We start from the raw sequence: 6,673 nt of genomic DNA, 5'->3' as shown, positions 1-6,673 counted from the left end.
ACACACACTAGTTCATTAAACTCACCCTGAAGGTTTTAGTGGATGCCCTTGAGATCTACCCTTTCCATGTGCTTATTCCTGTGAAGGGCTGAAAAGAGATGCAATAACCTCCCTCGGAGAGGGCCTTCCAGATGATTCTCTTGGTTTGACCAGGAACATGTGGGCAATGGCAATTTGGGGTGTGATCCAGGTGAGAAACCAGACTGGCAGTGATGACCTGTAGAAAGGTTGTCTTGACAGCAAAACCAGACAAAGACAGAAGGAAAGAAGAAAAGTACAGTGGATATAGAAACCAAAACTCTCAGCAAAAGAGTTCATGAAGCAAAGACTATCATTCCTCTCTGCCAATCCCACTCAAGAGGCTCCCCTCCAGGAGCTGGCAGTGGTGGGAGAGGGGAGGTTTGTGACACAGGGGGACATAAGAATGGTTTCTCACTCATTCCCTTTATGAAGTCCTTTCAGAAAACCAAAGGTAGGATGAGGGTCAAGTGACAAGTACTGTGAACAACAAGGTCCTACTGTACAGCACAGGAAAGGATATTTAATGCCGTATAATAAACCATAACAAAAGAATCGGAATATAAATATATATATATGTATGTATGTATGTACAAAGGAATCACTTTGCTGTACACCAGAAACTAGCACTGCATTGTAAATCAACTATATTTAAATTTAAAAAATTTTAATGGTAAAAACAAAACAAAAACAAGCCCTTCCAAATAAGGCACTTTGTGCATGCTCAGTTGCTCAGTCGCGTCCGACTCTTTGTGACCCTTTGGACTGTAGCCCACCAGGCTGCTCTGTCCATGGAATCTTCCAGACAAGACTACTGGAGTGGGTTGCCATTTTCTTCCCCGGAGATCAAACCTATATCTCTGTGTCTTCTGCATTGGCAGGTGGATTCTTTACCGGTAGAGTCACCTGGGAAACCCATATTTCAATTTAAAAAAAATTAATGGTAAGAACAAAACAAAAACAAGTACTGTGATGTAAATTTTACAAAAATAGTCTTACATAGGAACTGGTAGAAAGGAAAAAGAAAATTGAAAGTTTTGATTAAAAGGAAAGAACAAGCTAGAAGAAAAATTTATGTCAATGATGCATAACAAAAAAAGTAGGATATAGAGGTTTAAGTGGGCCTAGGACTGGAGAGCAAAAGGTGGATGAGTCAGAAACACGGGAGGGTCAGGGCCATAGAGGGGTCAGCCATCTAAAAGAGCCCTATAGCAATAACTTCAGAAATGAGGCCCAGAAAACAATCGACCTGTAAAATGGTAACTGCACAGGTTACTATGGCTTGCACCCTGAAATTACATTTAGATAATAGCAAAATCTAATTATTGATCCAGATTAACTGTATGTATTATACCACTGGATTTTAGCATGCTATGTTTCAGAAATAACTGACTTTTATACATCACTTAATTTTTTTTTTTACCTTGACAGAAATTTAAAATATCAGATTGCCCTTCCAAATAAGGCACTTTCTATGTGCTCAGTTGTGTCCGACTCTGTGTGACCCTTTGGACTGTAGCCTGCCAGGCTGCTTTGTCCATGGAATTTTCCAGGCAAGAAAACCAGAGTGGATTAGCCATTTCCTACTACAGGGGCTCTTTCCAACCCAGGGATCAAACCCGTGTCTCTTGCACCTCCTGTATTGGCAGGCAGATTCATTACCACTGGGCCACCTGGGAAGCCCCAAAATAAGACACCAGAAAAGCCTCAAAATGTGTCTTTCTGTCATTTTGTTTGTGCTTCCCTCGCCAACTGATAATCCTCCTTTAGATTTTGCAAATTCTTCTTTAGCAATTTTAATACCTTCAGTCAGGTTACAGTTAAGCCTTGTTGGCCTCAGCTCCTAGGGTCTGTCCTGCTCCATTATGTGTTGATTTAGAATTTCTCTGTCTGTTGTGCTCCGTGTTCTGCTTACACTTAATCTTCTGTCCAAAGGATTTAACAATGATCCGTGGTGAACATTACCATGTGCCTGAGGCAGTGTGAGCAAGCCTTTTCTTCTGAAAACTCCATCATCACCCCACACCCCACCCCCACTTCCACCCCCCACACACGCACCAATCCTTCCACTGTCAACCAACCTAATGGGTCTTCACAACCCTAAGAAGTTCTCTTTGTGGAAGAGCTTACAGTGTGTTTATAAGGTAATTGGCACATATGGTTGAGAGCCCATTTGGTTCTGCTAGCACGTTTGCTCATTTGTATGGAACTCAGTGGAGAGGCCAGAAGTTTTTGCACAAGAGCCAATCCGTGAAAAACTAAATGTCTAAGCACTCCGTTTTTTCATTTAAAATCAAAATAGCTTTTATCTGAGTCCCAAAATATAAGTTATATTAAAAAATGTAGTTCACCTATATTGTTGTGTAGAAAACTGACAATAAAATGACACTGAAATGTTAATATCTAAGTGTTTTTGACTTGCAGACACAGAAGCAATTTTCCAGTTTCTCTTCCTAAAATTAAACTGCACGCAGTATCATCATGTGAGTTGTAAAATTTGCATTTCCATATTCTTGCAATTATAAACTCTTAATGGATACTGTTTATATAATTCTCCTAACGGGACAAATTTCCCACATGAGCTGGTGACACAAGTTAGTTTTCTTCTTAAGCTTTTTCTTCTGGTTATGCAGAAATGATTTATTCATAGTCTAGACATGTTAAAATATCATTTAAAACCTTCAAGTGTTTTTCATTGTGTCAGTTCCTAAATCTGGTGTTTATGTATTTCAAGGTATAAAAAATAAATGTGATTATAGAACTTAAACATAAAGTAATGTCAAAGTCACTTTATGAGTAGAAATTACAATAGAAACTGATTTTAAATGTATGATATTTAAAAATGATCCGGAACACTCTCAATAACTTTAACAAAGCAAGTTTTTTTTTTTTTTGTAACATATGTATTTCTCTTTTTGCTAACAATAGGGCTCCTTTCCTGACTCCAGTAGCTATTCTTTTTCATCATGGGAGTCCATTTGCTTCATTTCTGGGCAGAGGTTCTCAGATTATATTTGAAACGAAAGTATAACTGTTAGTGTTTAGTTCCCACATGTTAATGATTTATTGGTTATAGGCTTTTGTAAGGCCAGTTGGTCCTCGTAGTGTCTATAGGGCTAAAGTAGCCTGCTCTAATGCAGATCTAGATCATAAAGTAGGTCTGGATCTAACCATACCTGAAGTCTGCATGTGTGCCCAGCTGCTTCACTTGTGTCCAACTCTTTGCGACTTTATGGACTGTAGCCCACTAGACTCCTCTATTCATAGGATTCTCCAGGCAAGAATACTGGAGTGGGTTACAGTGCCCTCCTCCAGGGGATCTTCCTGACAGGGACCGAACCCACATCTCCTGCATTTCAGGCAAATTCTTTATGGCTGATCCATCTGGGAAGGTCATCTGAAATATAATGTGAAACAATTTAAAATTGATCTTTAAGTTTTTAAACATTTAATAGACTAAAGAGATTTATCTTTATATTTTCATTTGTTTCCAGATATATATTATATCTTTTCTATTGTCTTTTTAATGATATAGGGAGTTTCAACCATTATAATAAAATTCTTTTAAAAATATTGTGATTAAAAATAAGAAAGGGGGACAAGACGGCAGAGGAGCAGGTGGACGTGGAGTACATCTCTCTCCATGGATACATCAGGAATACACCTTCAGACACCGAAGTAGGAGGAGGAGTACCTGGAGACGCAGAGTGGACAGGAGAACCTGACCACCAGAAAAAGAATATATAGAACCAGGCAAAACTCGGTAGGACAAAGGAACTAGTGGGGGGAACAGGAGTGTTCGTAGGACTGGACCTGAGCTCGCTGGTGTTATGCCCGATGTCCAAATCCCTGAGCGGGAAGAGAGAAGGCCTCCAAGACAATGCAACTCGCAGGAAGGGAAGTTTATTACTGACTCGAGCCAGGACTCTCTGCTGCAACCAACGTAGTGGTGCGGGTCAGAGAGCCCCGAGCCCAAGCTGTTACACAAATTTATAGGGTGAGAAGCGGATTGGTTACGCGTTTGCAAAGCAATTTCATCGGTCAATACTTTCGCACGCGCGGGACTTTCCTGGGGGTTTCCGCCCCGTTCCTAATTTCCTAATTGGCAACCATCGGTCAGTATTAAGTGAAAGCTAATTGGTCCTAATTGGTTAATTGGTTGTATCCAGGTGGCCTGATAATCTTACCAAGTAGGAAGGCCTACTCCTAATCTAAGCTGCGTTACTTCTGCTCGCCTCACAGCTGGGTGGGGGAACTGAAGCAGGGGTCCAATTGCCACATTGGTACAATTGTCTGAGTCAGAGGAGAAACATTTGAGGCTGAAAATGAAGCAGCTGATCTTTGACAGCCTAAATGGAATGAAAATCAGACAGTCCTTGCTGCAGCCATACATACCCCAGACAGGGATGCTGGTTCCCTAGAAGACGCAGCAGCTGGGAGCTGGAGTGTAGCGTTTGTGGAGCAATCTCAGGGAGAGGGCTGCTGTTGACGGCAGAGAGATGGACCGAGGGGACGGGCGGGAGGAGATTGTGGTGGGAAACGCCTGAGGAAAATGCCTGTGGGAAAGGCCAGGAAGCCATGGAAGCAAGGCGACAGTGCTGAGTCATGTGTAGGGGGTGGAGTTGTCACCACAGCCTCTCTTCCCCACAAGCCAGCATTGGCAGCTGAACAATAGAGAGGCTGGCCCATCAAGCGCCTGACGCTCAGAACAGCAGAGTAGGACCCCACCCAGGGTGCCCCTATAAGTACCTGACGCACTGAAAAACGGAGTAGGACCCCAGCCAGGGGAGCCCTCTGAATTCCTGACCAGGTGGAATAACAGAGAAAGACAAGCCAAAGAGGCCTCTGATCACCAGCTGCCAAAGGCTCAAAAAAAGCCTGTGATAGGCCCGTAACTCTTGTGGCGGAGGCAGTCCATGTCCCCATGACCCAAGCAGCTGCACCACCTTCCCTCTCAACCCTCACTGGGGCACAGGCAATAAAAAGGTCTCATATCTATGCATGCAGGATCACTTGTTTGCAACCCTGTGGCCTGTGGCCTGTCAGCCTTCTCTGTCAGTGGGGCTTTCCAGGCAAGAAAACTGGAGTGGATTGCCATACCCTTCTAGAGCACTATATTTCCTGCTGCCCTAGCTGCCAACCCCCCTGAGTACCTGGTGCTGCCAGGGCCCCTGCGACTCAAGCAGCTACACCACCTCTACACCTGGCCCTCACAGGGGCAAACCCAAGCCCTCCAGGGCAGCCTCAGGAGGAAGCCCCAGGGGATGACCCACATGCAAAAGTGGAGATAAAGCCACAATTGAAACCCAGGGGCAGTGTGGCTAAGGAAGAAGACCCAAACCCTTCCCACCAGCCGTACAAGCTGCAGCTTAAATCCACATGATTGACTAGGCAGACTTTGTGTCTATGGAATATATAAAAGGTCATTGAGAACTCCCACAAAAGAAAACGCACTAGCTCTGACAGCTGTGGACAATGGAGGCAAGAACACACAGGAGTAGGACCAGATTAGCCCCACAGCAGGTTCAGAGACCCGCTCAGGGTTGGAGGGCATCCTAGGGAGGTGAGGTGGACTGTGATTCCCAGTGAGGGACAGGACTCTGAGAGCAGAGTCTCAAGAAAAAACATTTATTACTGTTATGTTTTGACTTGTTCTGCAGTTTCTTTTGGATATTTTTCTTTTTTCTTTTTCTCCTTTTTTCCCGCCCCTCTGTTGTAGTAATCTATTTTATTAGCACTATGAAATCTATTTAAACTTTTGAGATTTTTTTTCTCAGACACACATTTTATGGCTATTATAAACCTCTGCCTCTATATTGGCCTTTTGCAGGTCTGTAGAGTTTTCCTTTGTTTCCCTCCTCTTTTTTAATTTTAGCTTTTAAATTTTTTAAACTTACTATTACTTTTACTACATTTATTCTTTTGTTTCCTTTCCTACTTTTCTTCTCCCCTTGCAGTTAAATCTGTATTATATATAAATCTTCATCTACCTCTGTTTAACCTTGCAATTCCATTCTTTCTTTTCTTTCTTTCCTTCCTTTTTCTCACAATATTTGTTAGTTTTGTTTTCCTTGCTTTATTCCGCAGTTGGCACCTTGCTTTAGTTTTGTTTTCCACTTTGTGCTTCTGTTAGTTTTGTTCTTAACTGGTGGATATCATTTTTGGTTTCCTTGGCTTGCTAGGTCAATCTATTGTACTTTATTTTTGTTGGACTATTTTGATTATGCTTATGGGAGTACATGTGTATATTCCTTTATTTTAATTATTATTTGCTTGATTCTGTCTGCCATTTGTCTTGGCTTTGTCTTTGATTTCTCATTTTTGGGTATTTGTTTTAATCCCATTTAATGCCATAATAAACCACCTGTGGAATCTCTTTCCTGACCAGAGATCAAGCCCCAAGCCTTTGAAATGGGAGTGCTGACTCCAAGGTCCTAGACCATCAGAGAACTTCTAACGCCTGGGAGTATCCGAATAGTGAGAACTCCCACAAAGGCAGCCAGTAGTGCTTAAGACGCAGCATCACCCAACCTCCAGCAGCACTCTGTGCAGGATGCTTCATCCAAACAACAAGAAGGCAAAGTACAAACCCAGTCATCAGCAGACGGGATTACCACCTCACTCAGCCTTGCCCATCGGAGGAAAAAAAAACCCA

At 42.6% G+C, this 6,673-nt stretch overlaps 1 long non-coding RNA gene across 1 annotated transcript; it reads right to left on the bottom strand.

Annotated features, from left to right (window-relative positions):
* Nucleotides 1-866: 866 nt before the first annotated feature.
* Nucleotides 867-4,588, bottom strand: LOC122422819. The gene is made up of 3 exons (XR_006263972.1): nt 4,414-4,588; nt 3,195-3,415; nt 867-924 (listed from the first exon to the last, which is right to left on the bottom strand). It is a non-coding gene; the product is annotated as an uncharacterized LOC122422819 (long non-coding RNA).
* Between the last annotated feature and the right edge of the window lie 2,085 nt (nt 4,589-6,673).

This window comes from Cervus canadensis, chromosome 20 (genome assembly GCF_019320065.1).
Source record: "Cervus canadensis isolate Bull #8, Minnesota chromosome 20, ASM1932006v1, whole genome shotgun sequence".
NCBI classification, from domain to species: domain Eukaryota; kingdom Metazoa; phylum Chordata; class Mammalia; order Artiodactyla; family Cervidae; genus Cervus; species Cervus canadensis.
Note: the sequence above shows the minus strand (reverse complement) of the source record. Positions and strands in the feature narration are given on the sequence as shown.